The sequence below is a fragment of the Acomys russatus genome, chromosome 2 (genome assembly GCF_903995435.1).
Source record: "Acomys russatus chromosome 2, mAcoRus1.1, whole genome shotgun sequence".
NCBI lineage: Eukaryota > Metazoa > Chordata > Mammalia > Rodentia > Muridae > Acomys > Acomys russatus.
In genome coordinates, this window is record NC_067138.1 from 89,708,570 (window position 1) to 89,724,068 (window position 15,499).

Genomic DNA, 15,499 nt, shown 5'->3' on the forward strand with positions numbered 1-15,499 from the left:
TCTGCCTCTCTGGTGGTACTAAAGGCAATAGCATTACCCCCACACACACACCCCTTGTGTGTGTGTGTGTGTGTGTGTGTGTGTGTGTGTGTGAATTTTTGTATCCTGCTACTTTCTCAAAAATGTGTGTTGTTTGCTGCTGTTTCCTTTCCTCAGAGATTGAAACATTCCATCCTTCAGGGAACCTTTGTAAGCAGGAAGGTAAACACCTCAAAATAGCTTCAGGATGCCCCTTAAACAGACCAGATTCAGTAGGCCCCTCCCTGGCAGAGTAAGCAATAAATACTGCCTAGATTTACTCTTAGACAAGCTGCAAAAAAGACTCTGAGGCCAGACCAGCTGCCTGGACAAAGCAGAAACAGGCCACCCTGCCTGGGAGAGGCTAAAGACCAGTGTCCTTGGAAGGACACTGTCTAATGAGCTGAGCTGCCTCCGGCTGCAGGTTTCTCGGCTTTTGTGATGACTCTGAGTCATTCTGGTCCTGTTAAGTAACCCCTCACCCATATTCCTGTAAGTAACCCTGATGAGACTCATTGTCTTACCAAGTAGGGCACTGGTGCTATCTGTACTTTAATCTGCCTTGGGCTCCTTATCTGGGATCTGTATATCGGCTCCTCAGGGAAAGCGTTGTCACACAATAGTTCCCCCAGAATTGAAGTTACAGATCATTGGGTGGGTGTGGGTGTTAAGAGCTGAACTCAGGTCCTCTCTGAAAACAGCAAGGTCTCTTGATCTCCCCAGCCCCAAGTTATGGAAAGGACTTAAGAATGAAAGAAGCCTTATGAAGACTAGATACTTATGAAGAATAGATAGGATATAGCTATAGATATCAGAATTAATTGAAAACCTTTCCAAAACAACCAATAAGAAAGAAAATAGTGCCGGGCGTGGTGGCGCATCCCTTTAATCCCAGCACTTGGGAGGCAGAGGCAGGTGGATCACTGTGAGTTCGGGGCCAGCCTGGTCTACAAAGTGAGTCCAGGACAGCCAAGGCTACACAGAGAAACCCTGTCTCAAAAAAAAAAAAAAAAAAAAAAAAAAAAAAAAAAAAAAGAAAGAAAGAAAGAATAGCTTGGAAAATAAAAAGTAAAAGCAATGCAGACTGAGTCATCAGGTCGCTGGGGCCAAGCACACAGATCTGGTTTCACAAGTCTTGGATGAGGTTGTTTAACTCAGGCAGGCATCTTGATCTAACCAGTGTAGGTAGGATCTGCTGACTGCTTATTTGTGGTTTCTGGTCAGTAAGGTTTTACAGTATTTAAGGATGACTAAGTCTCTTTAGTTGGGAAAAATAATTATAAGCACCAACATTCTAGATTTTTTTCTGGAATATTAATGGGTTTTTGTTGTTGTTTGTTTGTTTGTTTGTTTCAGAGCTGGGGACTGAACCCAGAGCCTTGCACGTGCTGGGTAAGTGCCCTACCACTGAGCTAAATCCTCAACCTCAAGTATTAGTGTTTAAAGTAACTGGCATGGGTCTTTTCTGTGAAAGTCAGAGACTGTTTACCTTCGAGACCTCCTCTTTAACATGAAAAAACAAACAAACAAACAACCTCCAGATCACTATCAGAATAGAAAGCAATACAAGTTTATATTTTTAAAATTTATTTTTAGATTTGCTGACTTTACTTGCATGAGTGTTTTGCCTGCAAACATATGTACACCACCCCTGTGTCTTGTGCTGTCCCCTGAAACTAGAACATTGTTATAGATGATTGTACACCACCATGTGGGTTCTGGGAAGCAAACTTGGGTTCTCTGCAAGAACAACAAATGCTCTTAAGTACTGAGCCATTTCTCTAGCCCTAGAATTTCTTGAAGTTAAAAACAAATTGGTATGTAAGGCTATACTCAGTAGTTATCCTGGGAGTGCATATGAACAGAGAGCTGATTCTGAGACTTTTAATGATTGTACTAGGTGAATTATAATAGTCCTTGTCTGACAAAGACATGGCAACTTAACCAAGAAATAAAATCCCTTTAAAGAAAGCCTTGACCCATGTTCATGTTTGGACATGAACAAAAGTATATTCCTACAGCATGACATTCAGGGATTACTTAGGAGAAAAATGAATATATATTTGTTTTCTTGTTTGTACAAGGTATCACTGTGCCACCCCGGATAATTTCAGGGTATGCTTCTTCTAACTCCTAGACTCAAGCAAACTTGCCTTAGCTTCTAGAAATAGCTAGGTCTACAAGAATATCGCTGGCTAACACAGAGAGATCCTGTCTCTCAAAAAACAAAAACAAAAACAAAAACAAAAACAAAAACAAAACAAGGAATATCATTGGGCCTGCCCACATCTCCTAAAATTCTGTGTTTTTTCGGGGGAGGGGGGACAGGGTCTCACTATGTAGTTCTAGTGACTTGTTAAGTAAACTAGGTTGGCTTCAAACTCACAAGAGATCCATTAACCTCTTTCTCTCCCAAATGCTGGAACTAAAGGTGTGCACTACCACAGCAGGCACACATCCGTTCTTGATTAGAGATAATTTCATATGAAGGATGATTAATTAAGTAGGAGGCAGATAAATACTAGTAGAGGTAAATGGGGATGCAGCAGTAGCAGGTATGGAAGAACAGTTGCTTCCTCTAGGGTCAGGATTAAGTACAACTGAGGGAACTAAGGAAGAGGAAAGGAGAGACCACACCCCTACAACTGAGACTGAGACTCCTTGAAAGAGAACATGTCTATGACATATATAGGCACACACCAGCCAGGGGTATGACACCCAGCCACACACCCAGCCAGGGTTACGACATGCACAGTCACACACCCGTCCAGCGGTATGACACACACAGCCAGACACCAGGCCAGTGGTATGACACACAGCCACACACCAGGCCAGGGGTATGACACACACAGCCACACACCAGGCCAGTGGTATGACACACAGCCACACACCAGGCCCATGTGAAGAAACTCACTGCAGGTGACTGTGGAAGTGGGCCACCAATGCTGAGAGAAGCAGCAGGCAGAATTAAGCTGTAGAAATGGTCACCAGATGTAGATGGTGTGGATCTGGCAGAAAAGTAGCCTGAGAGAGAGAGAGAGAGAGAGAGAGAGAGAGAGAGAGAGAGAGAGAGAGAGAGCTTAACTTGAAGGCATGCCTGAGGCTCCTGAGTCAGTTTCCTGTGCTGCAGAATAAAAATAGGGCCAAATAGGGCCAGGAGCAATGGGACACACCTTTGATCCCAGCACTCAGGAGCAGAGGGACGCAGAGTTCTGTGAGTTAGAGGCTGCCCTGGTCTACATTTGCAGGACAGCCTGGGCTTCATAGTGAAAGCCTGTTGGGGAGGGGGAGGAGGTGTGTGAGATAAACCTGGGCTAGAGAGATGGCTTAGCAGTTAAAGAGCATGCATTACTCTTCCATAAAAGCCCAAGTTTGATTCCGGGCACCACATCAGGCCATTCACAACTATCTGTAACTCCAGCTCCTGGGGTTGTGACCCCTTTGGTCTCTGTGGGTACACACACACACATACACACACACTCACACACACAAACTCACACACACATACATAATTAAAAATAAAATGAATCAATGGCTGAGAAACACTTAAAGAAATGCTCAACATCCTTAGTCATCAGAGAAATGCAAATCAAAACGACTCTGAGATTCCATTTTACACCCATCAGAATAGCTAAGATCAAAAACTCAAATGACAGCACATGCTGGTGAGGATGTGGAGAAAGGGGAAAACTCCTTCATTGCTGGTGGGAGTACAAACTTGTACAACTACTTTGGAAATCAATCTGGCGCTTTCTCAGAAAACTGTGAACAGGGCTACCTCAAGACCCAGCTATTCCACTCCTTGGAATATACCCAAAAGATGCTCCACCACACAACAAGGACATATGCTCAACCATGTTCATAGCAGCATTATTTGTAATAGCCAGAACCTGGAAACAACCTAGTTGTCCCTCAACTGAAGAATGGATAAAGAAACTGTGGTACATTTACACTATGGAATACTACTCAGCTATTAAAAACAAGGAAATCCCGAAAATTTCAGGCAAATGGATGGAACTACAAATGATCATACTGAGTGAGTTAAACCAGACCCAGAAAGACTCACATGGTGTATACTCACTTATAATTGGGCACTAGCCCAAAAGGGATGCCCCATGAAAGTCTTCACTTACCAGGAGATTGGGATAGAGGCAGGACTTTCTATTGGGACTCTAGGTGAGAGAAGTATGGGAGAATGGGGAAATAGAAGGATTCAGAGGGTCCTAGAAACCTACAAAAAGAACATCACGACAGGCGGATCTGGGCCCAGGGGTCCTGCTCAAACTACTGCACAAACCAAGGGCAATACATGCAGTAAACATCGAACCCCTACTCAGATCTAGCCAATGGACAGGACATTCTCCATAGTTGTGTGGAGAGCGAGCACTGACTCTGACATGAACTCTGGTGCCCCATATTTGACCACTTCCCCTTGGTGGGGAGACCTGGTGGTACTCAGAGAAAGGATAAGCAGGCTACCAAGATGAGACTTGATAGGCTGTGACCATATGGTGGGGGAGGGGGTCCCCTCTGTCACAGACCTAGAGGAGTGGAATAGGGTGAAAGAGGGAGGGAGGAATGGGAGGAGACAAGCAAGGGGATAACAATTGAGTTGTAATCTGAATATATCAATTAAATGAAAATAAAATAAAATAAATCTTAGGCCGGGCATGGTGGCTACACCTTTAATCCCAGCACTCAGGAGGCAGAGGCTAGTCTGATCTACAAAACAAGTCTAGGACAGCCATGGCTACACAGAGAAACCCTGACTCGAAAAACCAAGAAAACAAAACAAAACAAACAACAACAAAAACCCAACCAAACCAAAACAAACAACAACAACAACAACAACAAACCCTTAAAAAACAGGTGGAGTGCAATAGAGGAAGACACTGATGTCAGCCTCAGCATCTTCCTTGGATGTGCACACATCCCTGCATACACATGTGCACAAACATGTACAAATACCTACACTATGACACACACTAAAGAAAAAAAAGGACTGGAGCCCACGCTAACTGCTGTTGTGTCAAGCAGTGTCACTCCAGTGCCCTCTGCTGATGAACAGTAACATTTCATCCAGGAGGAGGGGGAGAAAAAAAAAAAAAAAGGAAGGATCCTAAGGTTCAGTGCTAGACTCACAAATCAGGGCGAAAACAGTGGATTTACAAAATAATATTAAATTAATTACTGAGACAGAAATAAAATAAAGCATAGCCATAATTGTATTTTTCTCCTAAGTTTGACAGAGCTCCCACCACAGTTTTAAGTTAATTACCAATTGGAGACTGTTAGGAAGACCTAATCAGGGCTGGAGAGATGGCACAGTGAGCAGTTAAGAGCACTGGCTGCTCTTACAGAGGACCTGGGTTCAATTCCCAGTAATTACATGGCAAATCACAACTGTTTTATAACTCCTGTTCTAGGGGACCCAACACCCTCATACAGCTCTCACTGGAGACCCCTCACTAACATGTGTGCTCCATGATAGCAGAGTTTTGTGTGTGCTGTTCACTGGTCTATTTTCTGCACTTCTAAAATCTAGCAAAAAATAGGTGCTCAGTAAGCTTTTAAAAAATGTTTTTTCGGGCTGGCTCAGTGGTTAGGAGCATTGACTCCTCTTCCAAAGGTCCTGAGTTCAATTCCCAGCAACCACATGGTGGTTCACTACCATCTATAATGTGGTCTGATGTCCTCTTCTGGCCTGCAGGGGTACAAGCAGGCAGAGCAATGTATATATAATAAATGAATGAATGAATCAATAAATAAATCTTTAAAAAAACGTTTTTTCAAGCAGGTTGGCCTCAAATTTACAGAGATCACCTTCCTCTGCCTCCTGAGTGCTGGGATTAAAGGTGTGAGGCACTACGTCTGGCTCAGGAAATACTTTATGTTTTTGTTTTTTGAGACAGGGTTTCTCTGTGTAAGGCTGTCTTGGAACTCTCTTTGTAGACTAGACTGGCCTCAAACTCACAGAGATCCATCTGCCTCTGCCTCCTGAGTGCTGGGATTAAAAGCGTGTGCCACCATGCCCAGCCAGTAAATACTTTATGAATGAATCTGAATAAATACATTATTAGAGAGACAAGAAAAATCTGAAGTGAGGAGTCAGTAGCAGTAAAGAATCATACTATAAAAAGTGTATGAATGAGCCGGGCGTGGTGGTGCATACCTTTAATCCCAGCACTCGGGAGGCAGAAGCAGGCGAATCGCTGTGAGTTCGAGGCCAGCCTGGTCTACAAAGTGAGTCCAGGATGGCCAAGGCTACACAAAGAGACCCTGTCTCGAAAAACCAAAAAAAAAAAAAAAAAAAAAAGTGTATGAATGAAAAAAAAAGTGCATGAATGAAAAAAAAGTGTATGAATGAAAGTGCTCTTAACCTCTGAGCCATATTTCCTGCCCCTCAAATATATATATATATATATATATATATATATATATATATATATATATATATATATATATATATACACATATATATTTGTTTGTTTGTTTGTTTTGTTTTTCTGAGACAGGGTTTCTCTGTGTAGCCTTGGCTGTCCTGGACTCACTTTGTAGACCAGGCTGGCCTTGAAGTCACATGATCTGTCTGCCTCTGCCTCTCCAGTGCTGGGATTAAAGGCTTGCAAAAGCTACAGTGTCTTCAAATGGCAATGTTGATATCTCCACAGATGTCTACAGAAGACTAGAAGAGGGTATTACATCATAGGCCTGGCTTCCTTTTGTAAACTGGTACATAGTTTCACTATCAGTTCTAATGATAAAGCTGTTAGTTTCGCTAACAGGAGCCATGACATTTAAACCCATCTTAGTTACTTTTCTATTGTTGTTATAAGACACCATGACTGCTAGACATGGTGGTGCACACTTTTAATATCAGCACTCCAGAGCAGAGGTAGGTGGATCTCTGAGAGTTCCAGGCCAGCCTGGTCTCAAAGTGAGTCAAGGACAGCTAGGGAGACACAGAGAAACCCTGTGTTGAAAACAAAACAAAACCAACCACCACCACTACCACCAACAAGGCACAAGGAGGCCAGGTGTGGTGGCATACACCTTTAATCCCAGCACCTGGAAGGCAGAGGCAAGAGGATCACTGTGAGTTTGAGGCCAGCCTGGTCCACAAAGCTAGTCCAGAACAGCCAACACTACACAGAGAAACACTGTCTCAAAAAAAAAAAAAAAAAAAAAAAAAAAAAAAAAAAAAAAAAGAAAGAAAAGAAAAGAAAAGAAAAAAGGCACAAGGACCAAGGCAACTTATTTTTTTGTTTGTTTGGGTTTTTTGTTTTTGCTTTTTGCTTTTTTGAGACAAGGTTTCTCTGTGTAGCCGTGGCTGTCCTAGACTTGCTTTGTAGACCAGGCTGGCCTTGAACTCACATCAGTGCTTAAGTTGGGCTTATGGTTTCAGAGGGCTAGAGTCTGTGACAGGCATAGGGGCAGGAACAGCTGAGAGCTCCCATCATGATCCACAAGTAGGAGGCAGAGAAGGTAAGACACACTGGGAATGGTAGTAGTCTTTTGAAACCTCAAAGCCACCCCTAGTGACACACTCTCTTCCAAATCCCTAATCCCTCCCAGACAGTTCCACCAACTGGGGACTGAGTATTCAAACATATGAACCTATAGGGGCCATTCTCATTCAAACCACCACAAAACCATACATCAAAATGTGAAACAAACATGGCCAAAAGTGGCCCATTGTAGACTTATGCGTGGCTCCCAGCTTTCCCTCACTGCTGAGCACTACCCTATTAGCAGTACAGCTTCCTATTTCCTTTAGGAAATCGTGCCTCTGAGCACCAGAGAAGGTCTCTTCATGGGAGACAGTCTTCTTCCTGGAAGAATCATTCTATATATTTGAACCTTAACCTGCAAGTCTGTGGCAGAGGAAACCCATGCTGAGTAGGGCCATATGTGCATATTTTTCAGATCTTCATACCAGAATATGAAGCTTCCAGTGGGGAAGCTATAAGGACTAGATCACAAACACACACACACACACACACACACACACACACACACACACACACACACACACACACACACCCCACACACACACACACAAAGAGTTTTTCAAGGCAGGGCTTCTCTGAATAGTCCTGGCTGTCCTGGAACTTACTCTGTAGACGAGGCTGGCCTCGAACTCAGAGATCCTTCTGTCTCTGCCTCCCAAGTGATGGGATTAAAGGTGTGTGCCACCACTGCCTGGCTGATATATACATATTTATATCACACACACACACACACACACACACACATATGTACATATGTCTGAGGACGTAGCTCAGCTGGTAGTGTGCTTGCCTAGTTTTCAAGAAGTCTTGAGTTCTGTTCCAGTAACAAATGAACTGTTGTGGTTATGCATTCTTCCAGTCCTAGCACTAAACAGGTGGGGGTGGAGGGAACCCAAGTTTAAGGCCATCCTTGGACTACTTAGGCCGTGAGACCCTATCTTAAAAGAGAGATAGATGAGTAGGAGAGAGAGAGAGAGAGAGAGAGAGAGAGAGAGAGAGAGAGAGAGAGAATTCATATTTAAAGAAGGGCTAGATCTGTAGCTCACTAGTAGAGAGCTTACATGGTGTTTACAAGGTGGGCCTGGGTTCAGTCTCCTGCACTGACACAAATAAAACAAACAAACAAACAAGTTATTATTGCTCATAATGTGCAAGAGCGTCATTACTACGTACACATCGATCTTTTATCATTGCCCTCACTCTCACTCTTCATCTTCCTCCCCCCTTCCTCGCTTTGTAGGCCATGGTGGCCTCAAACTCACAGAGATCTGCCTGCCTCTGCCTCCCGAGTGCTGGGATTGCAGGTATGCACTACCAAGCCTGGCCTCAGATTGTAATTTTTTAATACCATAAAACATCTCGCGTCGCTATAGTAGCAAGAAGTAGATACTCTTGTATGATTCCATGCAGGTGCATTTTCCCTGGAAGGCAATGTGCTATGTATAAGTGATTATAATGTGCCATCAAATGCTTTTCAAACTCTCATCACAGAAATAGTTGATCAAACAAATTTAAGTGTCTTACTTTTGTTGCAGTAACAAAGTCTGTCATCTTGAGTGTTTCAAAATAGAAAACCAGAGCCACCAATTTCTAAGGTTTTAGAGTTTGAGCTGAAAGATATTAGGGAAGGCCCTAAAAGCCAGAGAAATGACAGGTGGATGTGTGGTGGGAAATAACAGTGGTGTGCTTGTGATCCCAGCAAGGCAGTTTTCTGTAGGTTAAGTTCTCTCTCTCTCTCTCTCTCTCTCTCTCTCTCTCTCTCTCTCTCTCTCTCTCTCTTTCTCTCTCTCTGAGATGTGCTTTTGACACACAGCCAAGGCTGTACTGGAACACATTTTGTAGCCTAGGCTGGCCTTCAACTTGCTATTCTTCTGGGGGCAACCTCTGGAGTGTTGGACAATAGGCCCATGACACCATGCCTTGCCCTTTCATTTCTTTTCCTTGCTTTGAAAGTTCATTTCTTTATTTTAATTAATTAATTTATTTTTTATTTTTTGGTTTTCCAAGACAGGGCCTCTCTGTGTAGCCTTGGCTGTCCTGGACTTGCTTTGTAGACCATGCTGGCCTCGAACTCACAGCGATCTGCCTGCCTCTGCCTCCCGAGTGCTGGGATTAAAGGCATGAGCCACTATGCCCTGCCTTGTTGTTTTATTTTAAACTAATTTATTTATTCACTTTACATCCTGATCGTGGCCTCCTCCCTCTGCCCCTCCCTGTCTCACCCTCTTTCCCCATCCCCACTCCCCTACTTTAAAAAAAAAAGGGAGCTTCCAAAGCCACCCCAGCATACCAAGTTATGTCAGGACTGAGCTCATCCTCTTCCCCTGTTGCCTGGTGAGGGGGGAGTGATTCAAAAGCAGGCAACTGAGTCCCTGTCAGAGACAGCCCCCACTTTCCTTACCAGAGGACCCACATGAAGAGTGAGTTACCTGTTGACTACTTCTGTGTAGGGGCCTAGAAAGTTCATTTCTTTTTATTTGAATACCTTTCCACTCACCCAGTGAAGCCCAGTGAAGGGTGTCCTAGTTGTTTCTAAGTTTTGGCAGTTTTATTTATTTATTTATTTATTTTGGTTTTTCGAGACAAGTTTCTCTGTGTAGCTTTGGCTGTCCTAGACTCACTGTGAGGACCAGGCTGGCCTCGAACTCACAGCGATCCACCTGCCCCTGCCTTCCAAATTCTGGGATTAAAGGCGTGCGCCACCATGCCTGGCTAGTTTTGGCAGTTTTAAAGGCAGCTACTAGGAATGTTTGTGTGCTGGAGTCCGTATGAACATGGTTTCCAAGGCCAATCATTCCTCCATTACATAATAAGGGTATGTTTAGTCCAGTAAAACAAACAAAAAATATATAAAAATGAAAATGGGTAAAGTGTCTTTTAAAATGGCTGTACCATCCTTTTTCCTACCAGAAGTTAGAATTTATTTACTTCTTTCTTTTTAATTCTTTTTTGTGTGACAGGCTCTCATTATGTAGCCTGTTTTGGCACTCACTATGTAGATCAGGCTGGCTTTGAACTCACATAAATCTGTCTGTCTCTGCCTCTGTTTCAGGTTTTTGTCATCCAGATGGATGTGTAGTGATTTCTTTCTCATCTGACATATGTGTAAAATGGCTTTTCATGTAATTATTTCTGTATATCTTCTTAGGTGAGGTCTTCCTTAAGACCTTTGTTACAGCTGGGTGTGGTGGCACATGCCTTTAATCTCAGCACTCACGGAGGCAGAGGCAGGTGAGGATCACTGTGAGTTCGAGGCCAGGCTGATCTACAAAGGGAGTCCAGGACAGCCATGGCTACACAGAGAAACTCTGTCTTGAAAACAGACAGACAGACAGACAGACAGACAGACAGACAGACACACACACACACACACACACACACACACACACACACACACACAAACCAAACCAACCAAACAAAAACCTTTGTTACAAAAAATATATTTATCACGTTTTTATATATGTACTTGCTATGCTTGTGGAGGCCAGCAGAGGGTGTCACAGTCCTTGCATCTGGAATTACAGATGTTTGTGAACCATCATATGGATGCTAGGAACTGAGTTCCATGTTCTCTGAGAAATCAGTGTTCAATCTTTTTTTTTTTTTTAAATGGCACAAGCCTATGCAGTGGCTAGTCTTTATTATAGAGACTTGCCACGACATTCGGAAAGGTAACACAGGGCTCAGTGGGCCAGCTAGTGAGGCACTGGCTTGTAATGGGTTCCACTGTTTGGGCAATCGCTGACTCTCGCCTTTGTGCAGCCAAGAACAGATGATGGTACAGTTCTTCTCTTCAGAGATGCAGCCCACTATTCGCTGGTCGGTGATGGATAGGACTAAATTAGGGTCTTTCATGGTGCTCGCAGCTGCCTTTGGAGGTAACATATTGTATGGATCCAGTCCCTTCTGTGTGGCTGTCATGATCTCCCTCTCCAGCCTGGTGGCCTGCTCCTCATCAGTGTGAACACCACCTCCAGAAGCCATTCTGGTCCTCAGGGCCTGCAGTGCCAGAGCGCCTACTCCGAGAAGTAATCTTGCAGCCAACTTGCTGGAGACAAGCAAGCAGCAGCATTCAGTCTTATCCACTGAGCAGTATCTGCAGCCCACTCTGTTCCATTTTAAAATCTTTTTATTGGGGCTGGAGAGATGGCTCAGAGATTAAGAGCACTGGCTGTTCTTCCAAAGGTCATGAGTTCAATTCCCAGCAACCACATGATGACTCACAACCATCTCCAGTAAGATCTGGTGCCCTCTTCTGGCCTGCAGGTGTTACATGCAGGCAGAACATTGTATACATAATAAATCTTTAGAATTTTATTATTATTATTTTTTGAGACATGTCTTTCCTGTATAGCCTTGGCTATCTTAGAACTTACTCTGAAGACCAAGCTGGCTTCGAAGTCACATAGATCTACCTGCCTCTGTCTCCTGAGTGCTGGGATTAAAGGCTTGAGCCACCAGCACTAGCCCAAACTTTCTTATTATTGAATTTTAAGAATTTATACACACACACATACACACACACACACACACACGACACACACAGACACACAAACACTTCTTGGAATATTAGAGAGACTTACTTGATTTTCTGTAATTATCCTCATCTTAAAAATCACTAGTGCTGGGCGGTGGTGGCATACACCTTTAATCCCAGCACTTGGGAGACAGAGGCAGGCTGATCTCTGTGAGTTCGAGGCCAGCCTGGTCTACAAAGCGAGTCTAGGACAGCCAAGGCTACACAGAGAAATCTTGTCTCGAAAAAGAAAAGAAAAAAAAAAAAAATGACTACCATGAAAACAAATGGGAAGGATGTATTTGCATTTGTAGTAGTCATTAATTGCTGTGATAAAATATACGACTAAAGGAAATTTATGGAAGGAGTTTACTTTGGCAATGAGTGGCAGGCATGGTGGAAGGGGTCGGAAGCTGAGAGCTCACATCTCAACTGCAAGCACAAAGCAGAGAGCACATTGGAAGTAAGGTGAGGTTTGAGCACCCAAAGTCTTTCCACAGTGGGGTACTGTAAGACTCGTGTCGGGAGAGTCTTTTCCTGGAAGCTCCTAACGAGAGACAGAGACCGACATCGATGCAAACACAAGAGGCTTTTATTGATCCGTCACGATGAGGTCTACCTGCCTTTGGGAAGGAGGAGACTTCGAAGGCAGTGGGTTTTTATACCCTTTACAGAAGCAGACTTCAGCAACAGTGATTAGTGTAAACTTGATTGGCCAACAGGGTGACTCTTTTTTTTTTTTTGGTTTTTCGAGACAGGGTTTCTCTGTGTAGCCTTGGCCATCATGGACTCGCTTTGTAGACCAGGCTGGCCTCGAACTCACAGCGATCCGCCTGCCTCTGCCTCCCGTGTGCTGGGATTAAAGGCGTGCGCCACCACGCCCGGCAACAGGGTGACTCTTAAGCTGATTGGGTGGGTGACTAGGGCTAAGGGAGGGGACCAGGGCCAGACAGCAGGAGGGGATTTTTTGTTTGTTCTGGTCATTGTGACCTGTAGCTCTGATTGGTTGGCCCTGGGTGAGAGCTCCAAGGAACAGGTTGTTAGCTGTATGTTTGTGGCTCTCCCTGGGAACGGTGGAAACTTACAGCTTGTTCCCAAGCTGGCCTATGCAGGAGGTCCAGGGAGAATAGCCTTAGCAAGGCTAATTTCTTCAGTACTTCTTTCAGCAAGGCCTCACCTCCTCAGCACCTCAGACATTGCCCAGTGGATGGACTGGGAACCAGGCATATATGAAAGCCTATAGGGGATAGTCTCACGTAAGCCATCATTGCACTGTTGAAAAATTGGAATATATGCTGGGCAAGGTGACACAGGCCCTTAATTCCAGTACTCAAGGGGCAGAGGCAGGTGTAGCCTTGTGAGTTCCAGGCCAGCCTGGACTACATAGTAATTCCCAGGACAGCCAGGGCTATGTAGAGAGATCCTATTTTAAACAAAACAATACAAAACAAAACACCCAACAACAACAACAACAAAGAAAATTGGAAGAAATGTGAAGTTGCATAGCATAGAACTTGACATATACTATATACTTTATGCTACCTGTATGTAAAGTATATGTATTAAAGTGTGTATGTTAAGACTTCATTGGGTGGATCGCTGTGAGTTCGAGGCCAGGTTGGTCTACAAAGTGAGCTCAGGACAGCTAAGGCTACACAGAGAAACTCTGTCTCGAAAAACCAAAAAAAAAAAAAAAAAAAAAAAAAAAAAAAAAAAGACTTCATTTAGCCTGAAGCCTGTACACACATCTTATTACAGCTATGGCCAGTTGTATGTTTTCTGTTGCCAGTATGAATGAAAGGGAAGATTTATTGTTAGCCGGGAGGAAACAGCACTGGAAAGGCAGCAGGAAGCTAATAAGGGCCTTTGACTGACACAGAAGAAGTTTGAGTTTTATCCTGTAAGCAGGATTAATCAAGATAGGGACATAGTCAGAGCTATGCTTCAGAAAGACAGTTTCTGTTATAGCATATGGAAGGAACAAAGGGCCAGAGCCACTGAGAGCAAGAGCTATGCCAAGGCTTTTCAGTTCTGTGACTTGACATCAGATGCCATAACAATGGAGCACCTGGTACTTGAGCCTTCTGGGGGAGGTCACGGCTGGTCAAGGGGATGTGAATCAGCTGGGGCCTGACTCTGAAGCTTACACATGTACAGTCTGCTGTAACACTCCCCTGTGCCGCAAAAACACACCTGTGCCTCCAGGCCTCCTTTTGATTTTTTTTTAAAATGTTTTTTAGTCCTTTCATCTTATAGTTGTCAATTAAAAAAACACTCTACTTGTTAATTGCTAAGTGTACGGAGTGACTGATTACAAGTGTCTGGGAAGGGACAAACAGGGACCAGACACAAAGCTTCCAGTAGCACGAATAGAAAGAAGACAGAAGGCGGACTTCTTGGATGTAGAACTGAAATCTTGAAGAAAAATTAAAATAAAGTTATTTCTGTATTTTTCCCCTGAGAGCTTAAGCTTTATGAACAGGCAAAAGGATAGTTTGGGCAATTTATGATAGACGGAGACAGTTAAATTTTAGATTTTTTGTTTGTTTGAGGTTTTTTTTTTTTTTTTTTTCCAAGACATGGTTTCTCTGTGTAGCCTTGACTGTCTTGGACTCACTTTGTAGACCAGGCTGGCCTAGAACTCACATCGATCAGCCTGCCTCTGCCTCCCGAGTGCTGGGATTAAAGGCATGTGCCACCACCACTGGCAAGTTTTAGATATTTTGATGTTAATACTGTCAGCTAAAACTGGCCCTGGGGCACAAGTCCATAATCCTAGCACTTGGGAGACTAGGGAAGAACCGACCAGCAGGCCAGCTCTGCAGGAAGAGCCTGCCTGAAAAGAACAAGGAAGCAAGCCTAAGCACTGTCACCACTACCACAGCAAAAATACTCCAAGGCAAAGCTCCCCAAAACAGAACTGCTGAAATAAGAATTAAAAATTCAAACTCAGATATGAATAATCAAATTTCAGTCCCTTCACTTTGGAAGGACCGAATAAGCTTATGAGGTATGAAGGAAGGCTGAGGGCAGACTGTCCCAGCAGTAAACTGGTGGGGGGGGGGGGGGGGGGAGAGAAGGGAGAGAGAGAGAGAGAGGAGGGAGAGAGAAAGAGGGAGGAGGGAGAGAGGGAGTACTCTGATACTGATCCTCACCTAAGGTGGGGAGAAATCTGAGGGGGTCCTGGGTTTGGTAATGAGGTCATTACTGAGGTTGTAAGCTGCTTTGAGGGAGTGGTGGGGGCGGATCTAATTTTTTTCTCCAAAGGATTGGTAGGAAGAGGAGCAGGGGCTTAGGGGACAGCTGAAGACAGCAGGGAAGTGGGCTGAAGAGCATCTCATTGTTTATAGTCTTTAACCAACCACGAGACAACAGACCTGTAACTATGAGAGGAAAATAGAAACTCTCTAAGGATTCTGAGGTGAGCAGATTCATCACGTAATTGCCATCATTT

The 15,499-nt window shown here is 43.9% G+C and overlaps 1 pseudogene; it reads right to left on the bottom strand.

Moving 5' to 3' along the window:
* Positions 1-11,212: 11,212 nt before the first annotated feature.
* LOC127198684 (cytochrome c oxidase subunit 5B, mitochondrial-like) lies at positions 11,213-13,242 on the bottom strand (annotated as a pseudogene).
* Between the last annotated feature and the right edge of the window lie 2,257 nt (positions 13,243-15,499).